General features: G+C 47.9%; 1 long non-coding RNA gene across 1 annotated transcript in view; it reads right to left on the reverse strand.

Annotated features, from left to right (window-relative positions):
- Window positions 1-6,292: 6,292 nt before the first annotated feature.
- Window positions 6,293-27,619, reverse strand: part of LOC138521357 (uncharacterized) — a 300,181-nt gene continuing 278,854 nt past the window's right edge. Inside the window, exons 3-4 of the long non-coding RNA XR_011283024.1 lie at window positions 20,760-20,809; window positions 6,293-6,511 (exon numbers count right to left, since the gene is read on the reverse strand). This is a non-coding gene — a long non-coding RNA (uncharacterized lncRNA). The remainder of the gene's footprint in view (window positions 6,512-20,759; window positions 20,810-27,619) is intronic.

Below are 27,619 nucleotides of genomic sequence, written 5' to 3' on the forward strand. Positions count from 1 at the left end.
GGCCTGGCAACGTTGGCAGAGCCCCTATGCCATTTTACAAAAAGAAAAAAACAGCACATGGGCTTGGTGTAAAAAAAGAGCAAGCAGCAGTCCAGCCAATGAAAGTGACATTAAAGGTGAACAGTGCCATGTCTTTCTCTGATCCTGCATGGGGCACTGAAATACCTGCTGATAACAGCCCTTGTTGCTTAGGGGCAGTGCTGGCTCCAAGAGATGGGAGATGAACCTACCTCCACCTTGCATATGCCAGCCGTACACTGACCTAGAAGGAACAGCAACACTCCCATATCAAAAGATATGATTTTTTATTTATATTGCGCAAATACACAAGTGTTGCAGAGCGCGACAAGGCAAGGTAGGGGAACAGGGGACAACAAAAACAGCGATCTTACTAGGCCCAGTGACATTGAGAACGTGTAAGTGCATGGGAAGAGAAGAGATTGCTGTCCTCTTGGAATACACACATTTCCATCTGTGCACCTTTGGCCACCCAGTGGCAATAAGTGTGTATAACTGGGGGGGTTGGTAACCGGCGAAAAAATTCAAACCATTCTCAAATTGTGGAATGTTATGTTGTATACAGGGAACTGTAGAGGTGTTGAGAATAATCACCCTATTCCCAACATGCAAGTATTTGAAATTATACTCACATTTTAAGAAAGCAACAGAAGATATTAGAATCAATCATAAAAACTGTTATAAACCCCTTAATTTAGGGGACATATGTTAATTTACATGTATTATCAATGAAAATCAAATAAACAACTTATCTACACAGGAAATAATCATTGTCATTGTAAAATCAAATAAACATCATATACACACAAGAAAAAATCTTTGTCATTGTATGTAATCCAGGAAAGTAGACAATATTTAGAACCAGGTTTACCCACATCTGAGACAAAACATAGGTTCTGAAATAAGAATGAAAGACAATATTAAATTTACTAGGAGATTGCTTTCTGCATGGAAATCTTTCTGAAAAACAATTGGTCCTTAGTATTTAAACCGAAGACGGAAGGTGAGCATAGCGATTTTTACTGATGCTGTAGTCTTCTAACAGAACTTAACTGGTTTGTAGTAAGACCAGCGTTAGCACAACGGATTGTAATACAATCAAACCAAACAAAAATTGTAACCAAGATTCAATGCATTTTGTTCTGTAAATGCCGTTTGGTAACTGTAAACAAAATCATTGTAGTTAGGCAAGAAGACATCTCAAATGCTTTAAAGAGTACAAAGCCTAACTCTTTTGGTTTAATTAGTAAAGCAAAGTTCTGTTGTTTGTGGTGAAATCTTGCACATTAGTGGGGTGATGGCCAATCCTTGGTCTACGTCGGGAAATAGAATTCCCTGATGTTTGACTGGTGGCACGATGAAACCTGCTGCAGTGACGTTTCGGCTTTAGAATGAACAGCCTTCTTCTGGGCCAGAAGGATTGTGATAGCCTAAAATAATGTGTAAGAAAAGAAAACAGAAATGGCCTGTTTTAGATAGATAACATGCTTGTATTTTTGCATTCACTGCAAGTAATGCTGGGTCAACAGTTAAAAGAGAGGACGCAAAAACACATATGGATGTGTATTCTGGTATGGGGGGGATTAAAATCAAACTGACCTTGGATGTGTCCGGGCTGGGAGGGGAAGGGTAGGAATCAAACTTGGACTGGAACGTAGTAGTTGAGATCCAGTAGCAGTATGTGTAACCGGCACTAGTTTGACATTCTAGATAGCGTCTGGTGTAGGCGGGAGGGGGGTCTGCTGGAAGGGCTGGAGATCTAGCACACCACCAGAAAAAGAAGAAAGGGAGAGAAGAGTAAGGATACTGTGTGGTGTATAATGTGACAAGTAGTCTAACACAATACTGTCGGTGTAATTATAAAGTGTACCTCCAGTTTTAGCCCAGCATAGGAGCGGGCTGTAGTAGGGCTGCGCCGTAGTTGAATCTGTGTGGCTGTGTGGACCGGAGTCAATCCAAGGCAAATTGAACTGGTACGTGTAACGCTCACCTGATTCCCGCAGAGGCGCCGGTCTTGACTGGGTGAATGCCGTATCTTCAAAGGTGATGTGTAACACACGGTTGGCTCTTTGGGCTGGACCTCTGTGCACTGTATGTCTGACTCGAAGAGTAAGATGTCTGCAGATAGAAAATATGGGATTAATGAACTGGGGTTATTGGGTGCCTCTCTCCTCTTCCCTTTCTCTTCTCCTGTAGAACCCCAAAGGTTAACACCCTCACCTTAGGCAAGAGAATGCCGAGCTCTCCATCTGCCTCGGGGCAGGGTGCCGTAACCAGTTTCTTCACTGGATAAGGGTGCAGGCCTCTTGACCTCAGAGGACTGCTGTCCGTTGTTAACTGCACGAACGGTAAGTTCTGGGCACTTCAAATGTCTTAAAAGTCTTTTGTAATGATATCTCTTGTTTTGCAGGGTTCCGGCGATGGCGGATGGCGGGCTGATGAGAGTTGAGGATCGAACCCGCGTGAGGAATAGAAGCGCCTGGAAGCACGTAAGTAAGCGCTTGTAGCCTGCTTCACGATGCGCACTAACTGTCCCTTTTATCTTGCAGGTACAAGTTCGGAGCTTTAGAGAAGCTGAAGGGTGCTGGAATACCCACTGGATTCGGCGTGGGAAGGAGTAATGGCACGTGAGTAATAAAGTTGCCCAATGTCTTTAAACGCACCTTCTTTTGTCTTTCAGATGCGGGATGCAGCGCCGAAGGCCTCTGGAGCGTGCGAAGAGCTGGTAAGCTTTTGTCTTTCAGATGCCGGAATGCAGTGCGAAGACCTCCGGAGCATGCGAAGAGTAGGTAAGCCTTTGTCTTTCAGATGCCGGAATGCAGCGCGAGGCGTTGGTGACAGCCGATGGACCAGGTAAGAGATGCGCTGCCACTGAAGACCGTAGTGCTAACCTGTTCTTTCTTTGTCTTTACAGGTGCTGCTGAAGACTGGATTCCAGGATGGTAAGCCTTTGTTCCCTTAGGCCCAGGATCAGAAGCAGAAGACACGATGAGCGTTCTGCTGCAGAGAATGCAGAATAACGCAAAGCAAGATTCATCCATCGGGTGTGGTTTAAATAGCCTCCTGTAGTGCTTAGGTGTCTCCTTCCACAGCCACGCCTAAGAAAAGAGTACCTGCTTTCCAGAAGAGTTCCAGTGTTCTGAACCTAGGGAGTGGCCCCTGCCCCACCCAACAGGAAAAGTAGTCCCAAACAGAAGAGGATCAGGGGTTCAACTGGCAGGTAAGTAAGCAGCATGGTCTGCTGCAGGTAAGTCCACCCAAGCATTATGAGCCCGGCGCTTCCAGCGCTGGGACTGGGCATCTTTATGAGCCTGGTGCCACTGGCGCCAGGACAGGGTCCAAAAGGTCCCAATTGGGACTGGCTGGCACTCGGAACCGGGATTATGGGTCTGCTTCCAAGGGAGTCGGGCAAGTCCTGATCTTTTGGAAGCAGAGATCATGACAGTACGATCGTTCGATAGTGACACCCAGTGGCAATAATCATTAACTGCAAACTGGTAATACCCATCATGAAAGGCACAGCCACCTGCCTCCTTCGGGGTTCAAGCTTTGGTTGCTTCAACTTCAAATGTATCTAGCCACACTACAATTCAAAGCAGGATTGGACAACCCCGCTGATTTTCTATCTCGTCACCCATGCAAACTGGAAGATACAATAGGCATAGAGGAAACGTGGGCTGAGGACTCAATGAACTTCATCATGTGGACAGCCAGTCTAATTTCCATGTCCAATGAGGACACACATGCTTCCACGCTGGAAGATACGTCAGTTCAGACGTTTCAGGACAGTGAACGTTTGACACAGACAACTGGAAAGACCTATTTGCACAGCACTGTCAAAAATGAATTGTCATTCTAGGGTGACAGACCTCTGCTAAGAGGAAGACAGGCTGCCATTTCAGCAGCTGTTGTCAACAACCTAGTGGAGGAAGCTCATATAGTTCATCAGGGAACAAAGAAAACTAAAGTAAACGTCTGAGAGCAGTTCTGGTTCTAGAGTGTAAAGGACAGTGAATGACATGGTTCAAGGCAATGAGTGTCAGGCAATGTGAGTCAGGCAATGAGCAACAAAAATGCACAGCCCCCAGCGGAGTAACCAGTGAAATGTGAGGTGCCATGCAAGGCCATCAGCATAGACTTTGGGACCGTTCTGAATGGTCAGAACTTTGTAGTAAAACATGATGAAATCTCATGATATCCTGAAGAAGAGTTTGTAACTTCTACAGCTGTGGAAATGGCCAGGCCTGTGCTCAGCAAAGGATTTGCTGCATATGAACCAACATAGCAAAGGTCAGACAATGGACCTAACACCTTTTCATAGAATACAGTCTGGAAAGTTACATAGAGCGCAAGGCATAACACATAAATGGATAACTCCATGGTTGCATTGCGCAAACAACATTTCATGCCATCGCTCAACAAGACTTTCATGGTAGCGTGTGCCTAAGGTGAACCGCTCAACGTTGCTCTCACTTAGCTCCGGCCAGCATATAGAATGACTCGCCACTACTCCACAGGAGTGTCTCGAGTGGAGGTGTTCCTAGGCAGGAGGAGTAGGGCACTCGTCACAGCACATACATTTCAAATTTTGCCAGAGGTGGACCCCCCCCAGTCAGTTCGCCGGACACAACCAGACACAACCATTGGTGAATATCCAAGAATCTAAGCAATGTAGAACGAAGAATAAAAGACTGTTCATAAGAGGCACAACAAAAGCTGTTTCAAGAGACGAGGAGGCCCATGTAGACAGGAAGATCTGGAGCAATCAGAAGACAAGAAAGGCACAATGATCAAGAGCATGAGTGTGCAGCACCTGAAGTGATGGACATACCTCAGATACATGACGTGGCGGTGGCTAGTTCTGCATTTGACCTAGTAACCCTACCAGTGGTTTCTCAAGAGGCAGACAAAGACAGGGCAAAAAAGATACATCCAAATATTCTATTCATTCAACAAAACTCTTTTACTCAAATGGTACATGCTTGTGGCCTATCAAGCGTTTACCTGGTGGATTTATGGAAGAGTGGGATTCCGCGTTCAGTGTGCCTTACCTGCATGTGTCGTTCGAGACATCCTTGAACAGTTTCCCAGTGCCTCCGGACAATGCCCTGGATTTCTACAGACAGTAGCACTACCAGATCAGCATATTTTGAAGTTTGTATATGCCTTCAAAAATGTTTTCAAAAATGCAGTTTTTAGTGAAATATGTTACTTTCAATAGCATATGTGTCTCTAATAAATACAACAAGGCACAAACACAAAAGTCCCATTACCAAATACTCAGTGCTTGCATTACAAGGGGGATTTCATGTTTTATTCTTATTAGTTCTTCCCATGTTACTTCTTTGTTTAAAGTACTCTACATTTCATTCAATTGTATTTAGGAATACACAATTCTTTTATTAAATGTTAACAATCTTCACACTTTTGACAAGCATACAAACTAAAAGCAACGAAGTAACATGATGACAAGTGAATGGAAGTGTTTGTCCAAGTAACCAACACCATCAAGTCTACTAATAGGAATGGTATGCTATACCAGTAAGATCAACAAAGGTTATTGCGATGGCCCTGAATACGTTTCCAATATTAATCACATTCATAATCTATCCAAACACTTCTCCCTTATCAATGCACTGTTATCACTTTGCCTGCCATTCCCCTTACAGTGACAGATTCAAGATCTGCCTTTGCACCCGGCTTGCAGCAATCCCACCCCTCAGACAGGTCCAGTCTCCAGACTTCAGCCACATCAAATGTTATTATGAAGGAATTGGCCGGGCCACCTGCTTTACCAAACCTGGTGTGACCCCACATGGCTGGCCTCAAAAATTCGCTGCACTCTAAAATTACAGCCTATTTTTCTAAATCTACCCTGACCGTGCCTATATGCACGACAATAGGGGCAGGGTCTTCTACCTGTCCGCCTGAAATCTCGGACGATGATTTTTTGATCTGTGTTAGGATTGTGTCTCCTCCCCCGAGTTGGCCATTTTTGGTGGGGACGCTTTACTGATTCACATGCCGGACGCCCACTTTGCTGCTGCAGTGGGGAATATTAACTCTAGCACACCTGTGACCCGGGAAGAGCCCTTTCCACGAGAACCGCGTTCATCATTACCATTATCTTCTTCCCCTCTGCTGATTGCAGAACCTCAGGAGAATTCTAATTGCTCAGCAACTTCGGCTTTGGACTTGTCATTCTTGTCTTCAGCTAAGAAACCTTGCACGCTGGTCTCCCCTTTAGGGACCACTATCATCTCAGCGCTGAACTTTGTGTTAACGTCTTTATTGAAAATGTATAGCAACATCAATACACCACCTTCAATTTAAATTATGTTAGAGCAACACTTCAAGTTTGTTAAATAATGTTTCGGTGCAGAGGCAGTAACTCAAGCTTGGCACGAGGTTGGAAATACAAATTAGTATGAAGAGGGTATCCAAAGGTATCGGATACTCCCGTCTCCTGCACATCTTGATGCTGAAAAGTCAGCTGAAATAAATGGAGAAAGTGTGAACTTTTACAAATATGTTATAATCATAATTATAATACAATATTATCTGACAGTCCATCAGTATATATATGATTGTATTTACTAGTTCCAAAACGAAAAGAGAAAGACTTCCTAATTTCACAACCTCTTTGTATTACATTGTGTTAAGAAAGTCTGTATTCCCATGGGCAGTGTTGAAAAATTACTATATCATATACATATAATATATATATCAGCAAAGACATTAGACATCTGAAGGTGCCAGATTCTTTAATATAGAATGAGGTGGTCGCTCCAGGGGATTTGCATTGGAGATGCGGTTGTGACAAGGGTTTTGTTGCAGAAGATTACGTCTAGTGTGTGACATGCAGCATGTGTTGCTATTTCACCAGTTGTTGTAGGGGCATTGTCGCTAGCTGAGTAGAGTTTGGGGCAAATTGATGTTCTCTCCTTCGAATCAGATGTTGAAGTCTTCAAGTAGGATCAAGTGATATTATGTAATGGTGGTGTTGGTGATGATGTCCACAAAGGTGTCTATGAAGGTAGGGTTGTAAGTCAGTGGCCTGCAGATAAGCAGGAATGTGTGGTTGGTTTGCTCATCTCAGGCTAGGTGTAGGAGGAGTGATTCACAGTCTGGGATGTTTAGCAGTGGTGCTGCTGTTATTTTAGGCTGATCTTTGGCGGTTGGGGATTCACCCTGGTGGTCGGGGGCAGACTCAAATGGTCTGTATTATGGTTCCTAATACCTTGTTTCGATGAGTGACTTAGCTTGGTTAAGTTCTCCTTATGGATTGGCCTTCCCTTGAGAGGCCCTGTATAGTTAACTGCTTCGCAGTGGGGACAGTTTCTCTGTGATTGTTGTCTTTCAGTCTCAGAGACTTTTGGAGCTTGGGTGCTTCCGTTTGCTGGGGTTTCATTTCTGTTTGGAGATCACAGTGGCGAGAGCGTTCGTGTGGTGGTTTGTGGTTTGATCTTCCCTTGTGAGGTTCTGTATAGTTTTCTCCCCTAGTGGGGTCCCGTTTAGTTATCTACTTCACAGTGGTTAGGACTTCTCTGTGGTGGTTGTATTTCAGTTTCAGAGTCTTGTGAAGTTTGGGAGCTTCAGGTTGCTGGTGTTTTGTAGTTGTTGTAGTAGCTGGTCCACAGTTGTGAAAGCCTCCCTGGGTTTTCCAGATGATTAGTAGCTGCAAAGGAAGAAGTGGAGCTTGTGGAGCTCTGTAAAGTCGTCTCCCCTTGTGGGTTCCCATCTAGCTATCTGCTTCACAGTGGCGAGGACTTCTCATTGGTGGTTTTACTTCAGTTCCAGAGTCTTGTGGGGCCTGTGAGCTTCAGGTTGCTGTTGGTTTGTGGCTGTTGTTGTATCTGCTCCACAGTTGCAACAGCCTCCATCTGGTTGCCAGATGCTTGGTAGCTGGACAACAATATGGCTCCTGGGGATTTATAATTGTGTCTATATCATGCTCTCAGTGGCAAAGCTTCCCTGTGTTTATTTGTGGTTTAATCTTTCCTTGTGGGGTTTTGTATGTTTTTCTCCCTTGTGAGCTTCACAGTGGCGTGGACTTCTCAGCGGTGGATGTATTCCAATTTCAGAGTCTGGTTGCGCCAGGGAGCTTCAGGTTGCTGGTGTTTCGTAGTTGTTGTATCTGGTCCATGGTTGAGAAAGCCTCCATGTGGGTGCCAGATGCTTAGTATCTGCAAAAAGAACTGGCAGCTGGGGTTTTGTAGTTATGTCTGCATCAGGCTCACAGCACCAGAGGCTTCCCTGTGGTGATTTGTCTTGTGGGATCCTGTAAAAATGTCTCCCCTTTTGGTGTCCCGTTTAGACTCAGAATTCAACCTTACCTCTATGGTGAAAGAGAGAGCCTTACCTGTGTGTCACTGCAGGTGGTTACCATTGCAGTGGTGGGAGTGTGGCAAGCTCCTGAGTGGTAGATTGCCTCAGATGATACCTGGGTTCAGCACAGGTCTAGTCTAAATTTACAGCGCAGCAAGGGTTTGGGTGAGCGTCACACTATTTAGCTTCCGAGCACAGCAGGGTTTGAGGAAGCAGCAATCACAGTGTCTGACTTCGGAAAGCAGTGAGATTTGAAGCAGGGTGCATGAGGTATAAGACAGTGACACAGTTTTATGCAATAAGGTTCTGTTCAGTAGTGAAACCTCTGAGCACTGCTGGGTTTAAGTTGGTGGCAGAGTCGCTGATGTCGGGGGGGCTCAATACCGTGACAACCTCAGGGCGCATTTAAAACAATGGCAGGCCTCCTGTGTGGCAGGTGTCAACACAGTGTCAACGTCACTGTAACGCTCACCTGATTCCCACGGAGGCGCAGGTCTGGCTTCGAGTGCTGATGCTTCTTCAATGGTGAAGCGCAGGACTCTGAAGATGGACAGGAAGGGCCCTCTACTCTGGCTTCTCCGGCTCGCAGGAATATTCCCCTGTGCGTGAAAAGGGAGTATTACCTACTGACTGAGTTATGATCAAGCCTCCCACTCTCTTCCAACCCTCCACGATACCCTGCCACGATTCCCCGTGAAGTCTCACCTTAGGGTCAGGAAGGATGAGCTCTCCATCCTGCTTCAGATGCAGGGGCGCGTTGAAACCCAGTTACTTCACTGGATTGAGGATTGATGGGAGTTCAGGTAAGCTTGACTATTCAGGTAAAGCTCTGTAAAAGTTCTCTTGCAAGTTCAAAAGTCCAAGCTTAATAATAATGTTCATTGTCTTTTTGCAGCAAACGCTAATGTTTATGTCTTTTTTCCCCTTAGGGGCCGGGGTTCGGAATGCCAGAGATATGGCACCGACCTGAAGTGAAACGTGCAGTTCCAGTTCCAGTAAATGGCAGGTTAGTTCTGGATGAGCGCTCGGGAACTGACTTTGCATACGCTCATTCAATGTCTTTGTCTTTTTTCCCCATAGGGGCCGGGGTCCGGAAAATGCTTGGAAGCGGCAAGACCCGAAATGAAATGAGGTAAGTCTTATTCCCTTCCTTCTCTCACCTCTTATTCTTGTCTTTTTCTCTAGGCTCTGGGAAGTGGCTGTGTATCCGGATGATCGCTGCTGAAGATGGAGGAACCCAGGAAAGGCGAGTGAAATGCAGCGCTGCAGTGATCGTAACAAAATGCTTTTAAAAATAATGTCTTCCCTTTCAGGATCGTCGGTGATGTCTCCGTGGTGCAGATTTAGCTGGTAAGGTCTCTTGTCTCCCTTTGCAGGTGACCCAGGATGCTGACAGGCGTGGCTGAAGTCCAGAAGCAGGAGCTGACACGGTGAGCATCCAGCTGCGAGGAGCAGAACAACGCGAAGCGTGAGTTGTTGATCGGGTGTGGTTTAAATAGCTTTGGAAGAAGTCCCAAGTGTGTATCCTTCCTCCAATCAGGTATGTATCCTTCCCCGACCACACCCGGGTGGAAAGTAGTCCCACAGGTAAAGTAGTTCCATTCAGGCCTCAAGAGGGCCTGGATGTGGCAGCATGGTCTGCATCAGGTAAGTGCACATGAAAACACTTGCACACATGTCTAGCTTTATGAGCCTGGTGCCTAAGGCGCCAGGACAGAGGTCCAACATGATCCTGGCGCCTAAGGCGCCAGGACTGCGTCCAAAGGGCCCCAGCTTGGGCTCGCTGGCACTCCGCTGGGGTAAATGATGCCTGCCTCTGGGGTCGCTGGGTCGGACCTGGCTCCTTGGAGGTAGGCATCATGACAGTCACTGGGTGGCGCAGGATTTAAAGCAGTGGCTGAAGTCAGCAGAAGTTTAACTTCTGAGTGCAGCAAGATTTAGAAAGTGGCAGGAATCCACAGAGTGGACAAAACTCTGAGTATGGCAGGATTTTAAGACAGTGGTAAGAATTAACAGTAGCAGAGCCTCGGAGTGGAAACAAGGTTTAGAGTAATCACTATGTCTCTAGGCTAGATGGCATTTTTTATTTATAAAGCGCCTATACACAGGCATGTGTTTCAAAGTGCTCAAGGAGGGTGGGAACATGGCAGAAAAACAACAGTCACTCAGAGCCTTTGATATTCTGACACAATAATAGTCTGCACAGGCAGAGTAAGTGTGAGACACTGCAAATAGACCTGACAGGGATTCTGCAGATTTTACCAGTGCAATTAAGGGGTGGAGACAAGGGAGGACAGACAGACAATCTTCGACATGGTTTGTACGGATCATGCAAGTGCACAAACAGTAAGAGGGATGGGTAAGTCCAAGTGCACCCGGCCGGTGGAGACTGGGGTAAGTGCACAGAGAGCCACTCTCTAGGGTTCATTCTCAAGTACAGTGAGTGTGGGTGGGATATAGGGCCCTGAGAAAAGTGCGAAAGAGGACTGGCGGGGTGCCAGGGACCTGTGAGACTCTGAGGTACACCAGGCAGCCAGTCAGCAAGCTGTAAAGGACAAGGAGGGAAAGCAGTTAGCAGGGTAGAGAGAGAGAGAAGGGTGAGGAAAAGAAGAAAGGACTTGAGGAGTTTCCAGAACTTAAGAAGAGCAGGCTCAAGACGGAGGGTGGCAGGGAGGCTATTCCAGAGGGAGGCACCTGCTGAGGATAAGGATCTCCCTCCAAATATCTGCTTGGAAAACCAGAACACTCGCAGAAGGTTGGAGGTAGATGAGCAGAGGGCTCGAGGGGGACCGTATTTCGGTAGGCAGCATTGCAGGTAGGTAGATCCCAAGCCCCAGAAAGCCTTGTGAATAATGCAGAGGCTCTTTAACTTGATCCTTGCAGCCACGGGGAGCCAGTGAAGGGATTTCAGCGCTGGAGATATGTGGTCCATGGGCTTGAGGCCAAGGATAATTCTTGCAGTTCTGTTCTGGATGAGTTGTAGAGGGTGCAGGGCCGAAGAAAGGGGGGTTGAGGAAGAGGCTGTTGCAGTAGTACAGCCTAGAGACAACCAGGGCTCTGGAGACAGTGAGCCACATGGGGAAGGTGAGAAAGGGTACAGTACCTCTGAGGAGGTGTAGCTGATAGTTTAGACTTTTTAGAGATGTCTGAAATGTGAGAGGAGAAGGAGAGATTGGAGTCAAAAATGACCCCAAGGTTTCTTGCCTCACATGTAAGTGAGGGGGTAGGGCCAAGGGAGGCCGGCCAGAGTGAAAGTGGGAAAGCGGGAACAGGGGTGCATGTGTAACTTATGTGTGCAGCTGGATTTAAACAGTGGTAGCCCTCCTATGTGACAGGAATCAACAGTAACTAGACCTCTCAATGCAGTAGTATTTAAAACTGTGGTGGGAATGAGCAGCAGCTAAGCCCCTGGGACGCAGCAAGGTTTAAACTAGACCTCTGAATGCAGTAGTATTTAAAACTTTGGTGGGAATCAGCAGCAGCTAAGCCTCTGGGCCGCAGCAAGGTTTAAACAGTGGCAGCTCTCCTGTGTGGTGGAAATCAGCAGTAGCTAAATCTCTTAGCACAGCAAGATTTAAGACAGTGTCAGGAAATAGCAGCTAAACCTCTGAGCATGGCAGGCTTTACACAGTGGCAGCCCTCTGTAGAGAGGTATTAGGAGGATTTAAAACAGTTGCAGGAATCAACACAATAGTAGAACCTCTGTGTGTAGAAAGATTTAACAGTGGCAAAACCTCCACTCGCAGCAAGATTTAACAGAATGGCAACTTCTGAGCAAAGTGGGATTCAACACAGTGGTTAACTAGGAAGTGCAGCAAGTTTCAACACAATGTTAGAATCAAGTGGTATTAATGTAATAGTGGCAGGGTTTCAAGGGCCCGGTCAGGGCTGAACTCCCAACTCTTACTACCTTAACAGGTTTTCAGCAGCAGGAAGCTTTATTCAGCAACCAGGCCAAACAGGTGCAAACAGACAGTGTGAGCTGCCCAAGGGAGCCGCCCTTTGCCTCTAGCCCTTAGCCGGCTGCCAGGGCATGGCTGCCCTGGGAGGTCCTCAGATGAGGAGTGCTTCTGGTTCCATGGAGAGCAGGTAAGTGGGGAGAGGGGAGGAAGGTCTGGGAAGGGATGTGAGCAAGAGGGAGTGGGGTAGAAAGGAAGTCCTTGGCCTGGGATCCCAGCAGAGGGCCTGGATGCAAGCACTCACTGAGTATTCCAATAACCATGCTGACATAGTCATGCTGGAGGATTTTAATGCCAAACAGCTCAGCCCAATGAATCTATCTCCCTCGGCATCCTGTCCTACTCAGAAACAAATACAAGACTAAGAGGTCTTCCAAAAAGACCATTAAATAGGCTCATGTGCTTGCTGTTTAGATAACACCAATCTATCCAGAGAATGTCTAACCTTAAAAGGCTAGTATTATCCATGCAGGTAGATATGGGGACTTGAAAGAATGGTTGTGACAGTGGAGAAAAAATAAGGCTTAGGCAGAGATCAATTCTGGCTATAATAGGAAGTATAAACTGTCCAAAGACAATGGAAGCCATCTTATTGCTAAGTAAATCTACCACGATAAATCCCAAAATTAATCTATAGTTCCATTGGTACAGATGCGTTTGCTGGAGATGGCAGATCAATAGTCGAAATTACAGAAATCTGGCTGTATATACCAATAAGAAGCCAGGTTTGGATTATAATAGAAGCTACCAAGGTTTTAGTAGCAGATGCCATGCCACTTCACAATCTTTGAGTCCTGAAGACCAGCCAAATGTACCTCCTTTGGATGTCAATGGTACTGATACTATCTTGTTATATTTGCAAGCAGGAAGTTATGTTTATGAACAAAGTTATTTATTGAATACACCACATTATGGTTGCCTTTCCATAATCGAGAATGATATCATTTTTGTGTCCAGATATCCAGAGCTATATAATGTTTCATTTGATTTAATAAGTGTTGCGCTAGAAGACTAGTTGCTTTTTGCAAGCCTGTATTCCTTGATCTTAGGACATATCCTACCGAGGGATCCAGCATTGATTTAAAGAACTCAAGGCAGGAGATTGAATTTTGTAGAAAGCAGCCAAATGCTTATGTGGTTCAATGCCAAGGTGGAAATCCATCAGCAAGAGAAGTAGCATTGATGTGCAATCAACCTAATAGACCACATGATTATGAGCTAAATGTGATAGATTAATGTTGTACCCCTCCCCACTTGTCTTAAGATCTGGTGCCCTGGGGAGTTAAATGCAGAATTGTTGTAGAACATCTCTTGTCTCTTGGGACATAGCTGGTCTTGCATCTAAAAACCAGGATCAAGATTGGCAAATGGTATAGAGAATAATCACATAGGCCCTCATTACGACCCTGGCGGAAAGTGACTGACCGGACCGCCACAGCGTAAATAGCGTTTCCGCCATTGCACGATGGAGCAAAGTGCGGCCCATTCCGACCCATCGGGCACGAGCACCACGCCATGGCGGAAGTGCAAAGTCCGCGATGGCGGAAATGACCCCAAAACGGCCCACACCGCCGCCGTACGGCGCCCTAGGTGCAATACCGCCACCCATCATAGCGGACACCGCAGTGAGCGCCAACCGGAAAGTACGGTGACCGTAAATATACGGAAACGGAAGTAAAAACATGGGCCCTGAACGGGAAACAACACCCCGTACACCTATAAAACCACAAAATACACACAACCACTAAAAACACCACCCTGAGACACATCCCAACCCGTCATCCACCCCAGTGAAACCAAGAAAAATGGGAAAAGTAGCGAAGAAAGCGTGCGACCGCAAGCGGCAGGTCCACTTCTCCCGTGAGGAACTCACCGTGCTTACAGAGACCCTCCAGGAGAATGCCGCCGCCGTCTTCTCCACGCAAATGACCAGGACGGCACTTGCGAACAAGAAGGCCATATGGGCCCTGGTGGCACAGCGGGTAAGTGCGGTGGGGACCGCACCCCGCAACCCACAGCAATGCAGGAAGCGGTGGGACGACCTGCGGATACGCGTCCGTAGCATACTTTCTGCCAACCGCAACATTGCCACAGCCACCGGGGGAGGGTCGGAATCACCCATCAAGTTGACCCCCTGGGAAGAAATCTGTGCCTCCACCATTGGAATGGAGAGCATGGAGGGAGTCGGAGGGATGGAGAAAGGAGTGCAGACATCCGGAGAATCAGGTAGGTGGCCCAAATAAAACCATGCCAAATCCACAATGACTCACATGTGTCCACATAGCGCAACAGCAACACATGGCCAGGAGAACGTCCACACACATTGGCCTGATAGCGCACTTTAAAACTCACAATAAATACATAAATAAGTAAAAACCCCAAAAACACCCACTACACGTGCAGCAGGCACACCCTAACTGCAGGCTGCCAAACAACTGCACCCTCACTCCACACACAAATGAAAGCACCTCCAAGGCCCCGACCCAAATCACCCTCAGGTACCACCCCAATGCATGTGATACATTGCCATTCCAATTCCCACAGACCCATTAATAACGCTCGCCCTCCTTTACTCCACCAAAGGGTCCGATCCAAACGACGAGCTCCAGGACACCCCTACCAGCACACCTGCAAAGAGGGCCAAGACCGACGGCCAAAGACCCTCCACCTCAGCTGCACGCATCAAGACACGGCAGCAGCACATATCAAGTGGCAGCACACAGGAGGGAACATCAACAGGCACCCCAGCAGCCAGCATGCCCACAACAGCACCACCACAGGTCCCCCCAATGGATGCCACAGAAGGTACTGCCTCTGGTGGCAGCAGCACCATAGGTGACACCCCATTAATGGCAGCATGCTCCGACACAGAAGACGGGGATGTCGAAGTCAGATCCATCCATGACCTGTCCCAATCCCCCTGTCTGTTCCATCCCGTACACCATGAGGATACCACGCAGGGGCACCGACAAGACGACGACTGGCCATCCCCCACAAGCCCTGTGGCAGGGCAACATGAGGCGAACAGCCCCTCTGTGACACCACCGCAAATGGCCATGGCCCAGCAGAGGCAACAGTCCCTCGACCAGTTAATCGTGCAACAGCAGCAACTGGCCACGCTCCTCAAGGACCATGCCGATGGATGTGGGGGCACCAAGGCAGACATAGAAACATCAACTGAGACACTTAGGGCACAAATGGAGAGTAGCACCGAGAGCCTGAGAGTCCAAATGGAGAGTAGCACCGAGAGCCTGAGAGTCCAAATGGAGAGTAGCACCGAGAGCCTGAGAGTCCAAATGGAGAGAAGCACCGAGAGCCTGAGGGGGGAACTGCATGCGACGTCCAAAGACGTATGTGCCGAACTTGCCGCAGTGCGCCGTGTGCTCACTGAGCTCTCACAAACCCTTAGGGACATGCATGGACGTGAGCAGGCAGAGACATCATCCGTTGCAAGTTCCGTCCAGGGCAGCCCCCAACGCAGATCTGGGAGGAACCTGCGCTCCACAGGCAGGGGTGCCCCTGATACCCGCAGAGGGGGCTTGCAATAGCGACTGCCCACTGACAATGAGCATCTTTGGACACTGGTGTTCGGGGGGGAGGTAGGAGGGTGGAGGGGGTGTGTTGGGCTCACTTGGGTGGCGGGTCGATAGGGTGTTCAACATGATATCACATATGCCATAAACAATGCACGATCAAACAATGAGATGTGTGGACAATGATCTTTGTGTACTAGGCCATCATAGGCGTACAGTCCATATTGTGCATGTACCAGACACACACAGTGCCACGAGTCCCGTGTCCATGTATCAGCCACCAGGCGTGAGTGCTAGAAGCATGCATCTATGAGATGCTGATGAATTTCACGGCCCTCCTGTGCCTCGCAGACTCCTTGAGGTGCTGCCACATCCCCACCCTCATCATGACCATCTTCAAGTGCTTGCAGTTCTGCGTCAGGGGGCATGGGCACATTTCTACGTACGCACATGTTGTGGAGCATGACACATGCCATCACCATCTTTGCAACCTTCTCATGGCGGTACAGGAGTGCCCCGCCAGACCTGCTGAGGCACCGGAAACGGGTCTTCAGTAGGCCGAATGCCTGTTCAATGACTACACGGGTACGTGAGTGGGCATGGTTGTAGTCCTCCTCATGCTGGTCCCGTGGGTTCCGGACTGGTGTGAGGAGCCATCTCTTCAGTGGATATCCGGCATCACCTGTATGTGGACGATAAACGAATTATGTGGAATGCCATTGCTACGTACGCACCCCCCAACCCCCTTCCTGCCAGGTCATTGGCGCATCACATACCCCACATCATCATGCATGAAATGAGACTCACCGAGTAGCCAGGATCTGTTCCCTGCGTGTCGCTCCATGTAGCGTGGTATTGTAGAGTTCCTCAAGACCATAGAATCATGGGTTGATCCAGGGAATCGGGCACAACAATGTGCAATGATCCTTTTGGAGTCACACACCATTTGTACATTCAGTGAATGAAATTGTTTTCGGTTGCGGTACTGGGCCTCCATGGCATGTGGGACGACCAATTCCACATGGGTGCAGTCGATGGCAACAATGCAACCCGGTATGCCGCCAAGTGCATGGAATCCCACTTTTGTGTTGGTTATTTCCTGCTCCGAGCGTGGTAGAGAGATGTAGTCGTCTGCGTGCTGCAGGAGGGCATCGAGCACTTGCAATAGTGTCCGTGAGAACAGTGGCTGAGAAATGCCATGCAACTGTCCGACTGTGTGCTGGTAGGTGCCTGTGGCCAGGAAGTGGAGTACAGACAACACCTTCAGTAGGGGTGGGATGGCGGTTGGGCTATCTATCATGCTGACAAGGTCAGCCTGTGTCATGTCCACAATGGCGGCTATGGTGTCCCGGTCCAAACGGTAGAGGGTGTGGATCTGCTCATCAGTGAGGTTGAACGGATGTGCTCGGAGGCGTGGGATTGCGGGCTGCCTGCGTGGTGGTAGTGGCTGTGCTGGCAGCCCTTGCTGGCCCTGCCTTGCCCTCCTCCTCCTCCTGCGTCTCCTCCGTGCGGCCGGTTGTAGTTGGTGTTCGTCTTCTTCTTGGAGTTGGAGTACTTGCAGTGCTATCAGGTCCCCCAGGGCCAACATCGCGAGTCCTGCCGGTAGCATTTCGGAGTGGGTGTGGTTGTGGGAGGAGACTGGGTGTGCAATTTATGTGTTTTCAGGCTGTATGGCCTCCATCTGTGGTGATTCATTCCACCTGTGCAAGCTGCTCTCCCCTTTGGGCGAGCACGTCCCGCACACAACGCTGCAATTCGAGGAATGGCATCTTGCTATTACAATCATGTATTAGTACCCGATGGCCGTGTAACATTGGTTGATATGTTCATTCGGCTATGGTCCCATTGTTTCACATGCATTCTTTGCAGTCGCGAACAGACTTGTGAAGGGTCAGTGGAACGTAGTACTCGAGTAACGGTGGACCCTCATGCATCACTGTACCGAGGTTCACCGACGGGCGGGGCCTCCCATTTGTGAGTGAAGGCAGTTGCCATTTTCACACACAGCCGCACTAGATGGATTAATTTGTCATTTCAAGCGGCCACAGATGCCTTTTCGACGTGATGTTGCAAATGAGGAATTCGAAGGGCGGCGCTTTCGGTCTTCAGCTAGCGGCGAGGAGATGCCCACAGGTCTGACTGCAAATATAACGTTCTATTGTTCAGTGTCCTTGGGACAGGGGCCATGGCGAGGATGCAATGATTGATATGAATAGTTTGGGATGCGCAATAGCGAAGTGGATGATGAGGCCGGACGTTCCCAAATACATGTTACTTCACAACACTGGAATTACGGGCTGGGGCACAGTGGATTTTGCAGGCTGCATGACGCACAGACTCAATGGAGTTCTCACATGTTATGTGAGTATGGAAACAGGCGTTATCATTACGGGATGAGGGAATGATGAATGGATGCATGGACAGATGATTTGATACAGTGTTTGCCATGTACAGGGCTTCTTGGAATCTGTCCGCCTCCCCTGCGCTATGTGATGCAGGGCTGCCATAGTGGGACCATCGTCTATCTGGCCTTGTTGAGCCCTCCCTGTCTCGACGCGCCTTCAGACACTTGTGTCCATGCACGTTACCAATCCCATCTGATGGATTCTGTTTTCACAGACGCATACACAGGTACACTCGTTTGTGATGGTGTTTTCACCTCGAAATGGATAGTTATGAGTCGCAAGTGGTTTTGGGGTGGTGATGATCCTTTGGAGTGGGCTAGCATGCATATGGCTGTGGATCTAGTGTGATCATTGAAGTGAGTTGTTCGAATGTAGTTCTGATGGCCATTCTATTCTTTTTCTTTTCTTTTGGTTGACAGGTATCTCCTCCCCTTTTGCCACTGCCATCTGTATGCCACTCCTGCAGATGGGTTTTACTCCCGACACCTGCTGCTTCGTGTTAATCAGTGGAGCAGCATTACGATCTTATGGGACGATCGCCAATGGGCCACATGCCCTTACGCAGTACTAGTGGCTCGGAGCAACATTTCGGCCTTTCAGCTGGACTAGTGCCTCCCTATTGGGACGGCCCTGCGGTTCTAGGCGCTTCCATGTTGCCTTTTCGTACGAGAATGTAGCCCCTGTGTACCATGAAGGAACAGGGCGTCACACAAGAAGTAGCTGGTCATTTTTTGCGGATGCAGCCCACAATGGTGAAATGTGTTTTGGAGTTCATGGCCTAATGGCTGTATGGGCTTGGTGAATTTGTTGTGCATTAAATTTCTATTCTGATATGGGCCGTGTAGCGTTCTTCTTTGCAAGTGATGTGGCATATTCCTATTTGGGGAGCGATGTATTGTGAGGAGATCTGCATTGGGTTCCAGCTTCGGAGTATAGTTGCGTGGTACTGTGCTGGGCGCGTTTGCCTACGAAGCCCAGTGAGGTCAGGGGTGAGGGCTGCCAATATGACTGTTTGAATGATGTCATGCTCAGGGGCGGGGGATTAGGTTTTGTGTAACAGATGCCGGTCAGCCAGGTGGATTGGTGGAATGATGTGATTATCGGAATATTGCTGGTCACAGGTGCCTGTGTTTGCGTGCGTTTCTTGGTGAGAGACTGAGGTCATGTCCATTGGTATAGCTTCTGTATTCGTGCCATCTGTGCCCTGCAGCTCCCATTGGCCCCTCTTGTGATTCTTTTGTTCGTTGGCATGCATGGGTGACTTGTACATTTCACTGGTTGCATTGTGACTTCGTTGCACCTACGGGGAGTTGTACTATGTGGCCAGGGAGCGGTGTACAGGCACTCAGTGGGGCCGTTTACGGTTGATTCGCGATGCCGTACTTCTCACCATGGCGGAATGGTACTTTCCGCCGTGCTTGATGGCGTTAAGTACATGTCCGCTAGGGTCGGAATTCGCGTACCCTTGCGCCATGGTGCTAATTACGGTTTGGCATGGCGCGCGCGCGCGTACTTGGTGCAGTTAGCGTTGGCGTTCACTACGGTGTCGCTAATGGCATCGTACTTTACGGTGACGGGTCATAGTCGCACCGAGCGCTATTCGATGGCGGTATTGCATTTCCGCCATCGTTTTTCGATTTCCGCCAGGGTCGTAATGAGGGCCATAATGTATTAACAAGACACCCGGGCAACTGTACCAGTTTTAAAATCTGGATATCAAAATGTCTTTATACCAACTAATAAGGGCCCCAAAGTTAGTCCACGTGGAGGGGTAGTCTTACATTCTGGGTGCATATCAAGCTGTGGCTCTCAATGTCAAATATTGAAACAACCAAATCTGATATAATAATGGCAAGACACCCTGCTGAACACTTTACTCACGCAGATACACGCTTTTATATCCCTGAGTGAGCGAAATGTTCTGGCGGGTGTCATGTGAATTATTGAGAGAGACTGTATGGGTGTGTGAATGCACATGTTTATGTGTATATGAATGTATGGGCTCGGCTTGGACAGGTAATTGGTGCAGAGCAATACCAAAGTAAAAAAACATGTTCTTTCTGGCTGCATGCAGGGCACACTTTCAGTAAGAACATTTTTCTGACTATGTCATTGTATTTTTTACTGGACATTTATGATAAAGTAAGCATATTTTGGTGTAGCCAGTCCAGCTATGATTTCCTATTGCGGCATGACACTTTTTATTAGACGTCAGCATTGTACGTGTTATTGCGTGAATAGAGTGGCTTACATTGTTGAAGCCAATTTAAACTTTTTTTATTTTTTATTTTAGCATGGGATTTTTAATGCCACACCAACCAGAGTAGGTTCTTCCAAGGGGATTCTGGCATTATGCACAAAGCAATACTGGCATTATGCGCAAGGCAAATATATGAGAACACTGGCATATATTGGTGCAGCATGCATGGAAATGTATCAGCACAGCCATCATGAAAATGTTTGTATACAGGCATATATTGTGGGGGAAAACATCATGAAAATGCATTGTGAAATACCTCCATGCACTGTTGGTGACTTGCTTCTATTGGATTTTCCCATGAGTTACCTACAAAACAAATTGATAGTTGAGTTGTTGGGTTGCTGTAAAATGCAACATTTTAACCCATTATTCAACAAAATGTCTCAGTGAGAGAACCCGCCCGAACCCATTCGAACCCCCCTTTGGTTGGTTCAGGCTCGCCCCTGCAGATTTGTGGGAAATATTGACACCCCTCCAATCAAAATTTTCACCAGCCGCCACTGTTCAGCTAAAAAATGCATTGTACTCAATATTGATCGTTTTCTTCTTTTTATTTTACTGTGATTTCATGGTTTTATGACAACTCATTCAGTGCTTTTGTATTTAATTGATATTGTACAATTTTGATGGGCCTTGTCAGAAATAAACTTATATTGATTATTGAGTTTGAGCAGGGTTGTTGTGAAGTGACACACATGTTGTATGTGACTTCACCAAAGCAGTTCAATATGGTCTTCATGCCCTGGTGGGGGTGGGGGGTTGAGATTGGACATGGGCGATAACTGCCCTCCAGCTTGAGTAATGGTAGGCCAAGCAAAGAGGGGGGCTTCAGCGAGGGCTGTGGGCCATTACCAGCCATGTCCGCCCCACTGCCGGGTGTGAAAGCCATTTGCACCCTGGGGTTCATCCAGGGTGCAAATGGCTTTATTTTCTTTCTCTGTCGGAAAAAAATGAATCCAAGATAGCCACCACCATAGGGAATAGCTACTAGGTCCCTTTTCCATTTCTATTCCAGGGACCAGAGCGGGAGGTGCGGTGGACCAGAGCATAAATCTCTGGTCGGGCAGGTAAGTGGGGAGGGAGGGGGGAGGAAGGGTTTTGGATTTTTTTGGGGGGTGGGGGTATAGGTAGGCAACAGGGAGAGGCTCTCTGTGTCCTCCCCACATTACAAACAAAGAAAGATGCTACCAGCGGAAGGGCCTTGGGTGGTTGGAAAGGCGGGTGGGGAATGGAATGTGTATTCTTGCCCGCTGTTCCAGACACATGATTGGCTGAGAACACTTGATGAATGAAGCATACACCAACACTGCAGATTGAGAAGCCGTACATACCAGCAAGCTATTTGAGAACCCCACCTTTATTCAGCCTCCCACAAAGCGCTGTGGCCTTGGGCTAACCAGCTCCACCTGCAGAAACATGGAAAATGCCCCACAGCAGTGTCTGAGGGTAAAATAATGTGTTAAGTTTTACTCATGGGGTCATTACGAGTTGGGGGTATTCTGGCCGTAAATCCGCTGGAATACCACCCAACGGAATTACTGTTACCGCCACTTGGTCCAGCGATATTACCACCAGATTACACGTGGCGGTGTAAGTCCCAAAAATGGGCAGAAAGCTCATAGCTTGAGGTGAATCCTCCAACTTTCCGCCTAATTTATAGTAGGGCAGTGCGGTAATGCAGCGTTATATGTTAATACCGCTGCATTTAACCTGCACCGCCCCTTGGAGTTACTTGCAATCGCGACAGCTGACATCCATTTGATGTCATTTGGCATACACCTAATACCAAAGTGATAATATCTGATATTTAGAAAAGAACACAACACAATTCATGCCGCACATAAATCACAATACAAATGTAGAAGAGCCTTGTTTAGATCTACACTTGCTGCAGCCCATTTGATAGCTGTAGACCCAGAAGCCGAATTGCCACAAAGAAGCTTTCTTTGCTATCACCGGATCCAAATCCTCCTTTGATCTGTTAATCCCACATGCGGAAGGTTAGGAGATAAGCAAGCGTAACCAAATGGCTGCATGCGCCTCTTGACAGCATCTTAATAAGCAGATTTATGGCTTTTAAGCCTCTTCTTGTTGAATCGTTTTTAAAAAGTACATTAGATATTTTACAAGGCGTACAAAGCACCATGGCTTGTCAACACGACTGAATGTCGTACGTCTGGATGCTTCATATTTTGCTGCTGTGTCTGAGATGTCCAGGCATCCCTCTTCCCCGCCCCCCACGACTTCCCGCCGGGCCTTTGATGCGCGATGTAGGAGAAGGCCCCTTTTGTCTCCACTCGCCTCAGGGCGGGTCTCGCTCACCAGGAAAGTCAGAGGTTCCAGGCTTGTTAAATGTCACTGCAATGGTTGTCTTGACTCATTGAAATAGCAGCCTTCCCTTCGTCTTTATGGGGCCGTGAATCACACAACTACGAGGGAGGGAAGCAAAGCCTGACCGGTGGAGCCTAGCAGTCTACTGCTTAAGGAGATTAGTTCATTTCCAGCCCCCCAAGGCTCTACGGCCATACCCCTCTCCATACCCCCCACCCTCAATGCAGAACGTGAAAGATGGCAAATAACTGGAGCAATTGGTAATTAGCCATGCACATGTTTTCGGGCATGCTCTGCAATTAGTACATGTTTTCCTCCAAAGCAGATGGTTCAATACACGGACATGAAAAATGACTTGTGTAAATATTAATGAAGAGCTTGGATTAGAAGAATCTGCAAATATTTGTGGGCTGGAATCACGTTGTGTCTTTGCATCCTTTGAAAGACTTCTAAGAAGGTCTGTTCATAAATAATTAAGAGAAGGAACGCATTTAGCTCAGAGGGGTAGAAAAATGGGCCAGTTCTCCTACACAGAGCACGAATTTGCCTAATAAAAATACCGCGCAAACACATGTTTAAGTTTCTATTTCTAAGGAATGTAGTCCCAGACTGTTTAACTGCTAATTCTACCGAGCTGGATATTTCCATTATGTAGAGAAGATCATACATCATTTGGACCTAAAATGGTATGTTTTGTTGTGAAAATTCTTGAAATAATGTGTAAAGTTAAGGGGATCCTGAGACATGTGTAAATGTTCTTTTTTTTTTACCAAAGCTTTATTAGCTCATGAGTTTCACAAGTACAATCACATAACATTTGCATAGATCTCTGTAGATAAGGTCTGTAGCGTCAAACATTTCCAACAATAACAACTTCAAACCCCCCTCCCTGACCCAATCGTAAATGTTCTTTTAATACAATGCTTACATCACTAAGATGATATTTGCTGCTTTTATTTGCTATCCAATATAGCTTGAGAAAGTGCTTTAGAAAAAGCCCTGTGAGGCTTGTATCCTGGCGGTCCAACCAAAGTCAAAGGCAGCCCCGCCACCATCCATGCTGAAAGTAATATGGACCCCCTTTGGCGTCAAACTGACTATCATCAAAAGTATGTTGACGAACTTCCAGAGTCATATTCTCCGCTGGTGGAAGAGACATTGCCCTTCTTCCGCAGTCAACTTGACTGCTGTTGGAAGTGACAATGCGACATCCTGCCCACGTGCCATGGGTCATTTTCTTCCTACAAGTGCACAAGGGGCCACAGTCAGAAGGCATCAAAACTGCATAAAATACAGGCAGTAAACAATCAGGTAGGTTGTCCCCACACATTTGAGGTATAGACAGATGTTATGTGCCAGGCCCCTGTACCCCACTGACACCGAATTGGAAGTGCTGGTGGACAAGATGATGTCAGTGTCTACTGTGTGCAGAGGCGTATCCACCCAATGGAAATGAGAACAGAGAGATGTGGACAAAACTAGTAGATGCTGTTCACACTTTGCCCACTGCGCAATTCACAAAAGATGATGTTCACAAGAGGTGGATGTGCAAGAAGGTAGCACAAGATCAACAAGCCAAAGACTGCACGGGTGTGGGTACCCCAAAAGTGATAACCTAGAGCACATGGGATCAGAGGCTACCCCTCCAAATTGAACTTGAAATTGTCACCAGTCTGGAAGAGGGACATGACACAGATGAGTGAGACACCCATACATGTCTACAACATGTACATCAAAACAAAATTAAATGTGCACGTAAACAAGTGCCAAATATGTGCATCCAGGGGACGCACCCCAAATGCATCACTGCATTCACTCACTCTGGTCAACCAGTCACCCACAAACAACGCCACTTCTCCCTGTCAACCACAGTGGAATCCATCCGATGAGCAGGAGCTCATCTCACGAGGCCCCGACACTGCAGGAGCAGCGGGCCTGGCCAGGAAACCATCCGGGATCAGCTGCTGCTACCCGGTAAGCGCTGCCACATTGTGCTCATCTTTTTTGGTCATCCAAGTTCGAATTTGCAAAATTGCTGCTTAAATGCACACAAGTGCTCCGAGTTGCGCCATTAAGGACCCAGGCAACCTGCACCTGCCCCGCACCCGCAAGAGCACGCTTTGCCCCGTATCCTGCACTGAGGTACACGAGGTACCCCCTTCCAAGATGGCCGCCGCATTTAGGCTTGGTTCTCTCTGTGCCCTACCAGGCACACAGCAGTAGCCTTTGCCTCGCCTGATTGGCTACAGCGACCATAACCCCTGCCATTGGGCGCCGGCAGGCAAAGCCGGCCCTCTCCTTCCAAGGGCCACGGGAACAAGGCTGGAGCCTGTTCTCTGCCTGTTTACTGCCGACTCTGCCGTCTGCCAGACCCCCTGGACCACCACATTCACCTGTTAAGGTAACACTGCGCCTGCAATATCAACGCTCCGCTGAGCCCATAACCCATCTGCCCCTCACATATCACATTGGAACATTATCTCCTTCTGACATGTGTTGTGCATCATCATCTTGCCCCTAACCTAAAGACACACTACTCTCCCAACCCATTGGCAGCGTCTACACATGACCTCGGTCCCGGCGCCCTGATGCACCCCACTCAATGTACGAACTCAATACATGTCGGACCTGTACTGTAACTTCAGGGGTAATCTCGAACCTAGGCGCCCTAATGCACCCTTTCTCAGTACATGTGTGCCCCCATTGTGATCTCGTACCTAGGTGCTTTGATGTTCTACAGTCAATGTGTGATCTTAGTGCATGTTAGGTGTGTTGTGCCTTATGGTCACTTCCAGACCACACTTGATCTTGCGTTGCGCCTTATGGTCACCTCTAGACCACATTTGATTTTGTGTTGCGCCCTATGGTCACCTCTAGACCACATCTGCATTGTGTTGTGCCCTATGGTCACCTCCAGACCACATTTGCATTGTGTTGTGCCCCATTGTCGCCTCCAGACCACATTTGCATTGTGTTGTGCCCTATGGTAAACTCCCGACCACATTTGCATTGTGTTGTGCTCTATGGTAAACTCCCGACCACATTTGCATTGTGTTATGCCCTATGGTCGCCTCCAGACCACACTCGCATTGTGTTGTGCCTTATGGTCACCTCTAGACCATATTTGATTTTGTGTTGCGCCCTATGGTCGCCTCCAGACCACACTCGCATTGTGTTGTGCCCTATGGTCACCTCTAGACCACATCTGCATTGCGTTGTGCCCTATGGTCACTTCCAGACCACACTTGATCTTGTGTTGCGCCTTATGGTCACCTCCAGACCACATTTGATTTTGTGTTGCGCCCTATGGTCACCTCCAGACCACATTTGCATTGTGTTGTGCCCCATGGTCACCTCCAGACCACATTTGCACTGTGTTGTGCCCCATTGTCGCCTCCAGACCACATTTGCACTGTGTTGTGCCCTATGGTAAACTCCCGACCACATTTGCATTGTGTTGTGCCCTATGGTCGCTTCCAGACCACATCTGATTTTGTGTTGTGCCCCATGGTCGCTTCCTGTCCACACTTGAATTGTATTGTGCCTACCTTATGTCACCAATGCCCCCTACGCACCATTCCTCTGCACGTCACCCTAGCCTTAGCATGCTACTCTGCCTTACCGCGATTATGTTCCCCTTTTGTGTCATGCAAAGTTACATACCCTGCACTGGCAATAGTTACATAGCCTACAACAATGGTCTAGTCAGACCTGCCTGCCCAAGACATTACCCTATCACCTGCCCCACACCATTCCTGCCTACCACACCGGCCTTCCTCCCGGTATCACAATCCGCCTATCCCACCCTTAGCCATGCACATTCTTCTGATGCCCTAGCTATTATGCACTCAGCTGTCTCCAAGTGGAACCCCAATGACACGAGAGTATCATGCCCCACCCTCGACCACAGCACCTCCATAACTGCTAACCCAACTGTTTCTCGAACCATTACCCTCATCCCTACCGATCGGAACATTAGACTTGGTGCCAGAACCCACCACAGATCCAGCAAATGCCCAGCCAAAACACCTAATAAGACTAACACTCATACTGTAACACCCATCAACTCCACCCCTCCTATTCCTAAAGGAGCTCTTCTAAATGTTAGATCATTAGTCGCCCACTCCATAGAAGTCGCAGACATTATTCTAACCAGCAACCTGGACTTCCTTGCTGTAACCGAAACTTGGTTGCATGATGCTGCAGGACCATCTCTCACCCTAGCCATACCTGATAACTACACCATCCTCAGAGCAGATAGACCTAACGCTCGAGGAGGTGGTGTAGCTATTATTTTTAAGTCCTCGCTTGATATCAGACTAGCCTCCTCTCCTCCACTTAAATCATGTGAGCATCTCACAGTCAAATTACAAACGTCCCCTAAAAGCACTATCACACTGCATTTAATTTACAGACCCCCGGGCCCACCTGGCTCATTTGAGGAAGACATCACCTCACTAATTGCCGAAAGCTCCAAACCATCAGCACAAATGATTATACTTGGAGACTTCAACCTTGGGTTTAATGACCCTCTCGACACCCCAGCCATTGCCCTGGCCACGGCATTAGAGGAGTATGGCCTCCAACAACTCTGCTCCAAACCCACCCACTCGAAGGGCAGAATCCTTGACTGGATTACCACCCTTAACTGCAATATTACCTTGAAAGATCCCACACAGCTCATTTGGACCCACCACTACTTCCTCCCATTTGACATTAATACCAGCAACTTAGCGCATAAAAGACCTATTATTGCACCTGCCTGTTCAACTAGGAAAAAGAGCA

This window comes from Ambystoma mexicanum, chromosome 1q (genome assembly GCF_040938575.1).
Source record: "Ambystoma mexicanum isolate Mex_15411 chromosome 1q, UKY_AmexF1_1, whole genome shotgun sequence".
NCBI classification, from domain to species: domain Eukaryota; kingdom Metazoa; phylum Chordata; class Amphibia; order Caudata; family Ambystomatidae; genus Ambystoma; species Ambystoma mexicanum.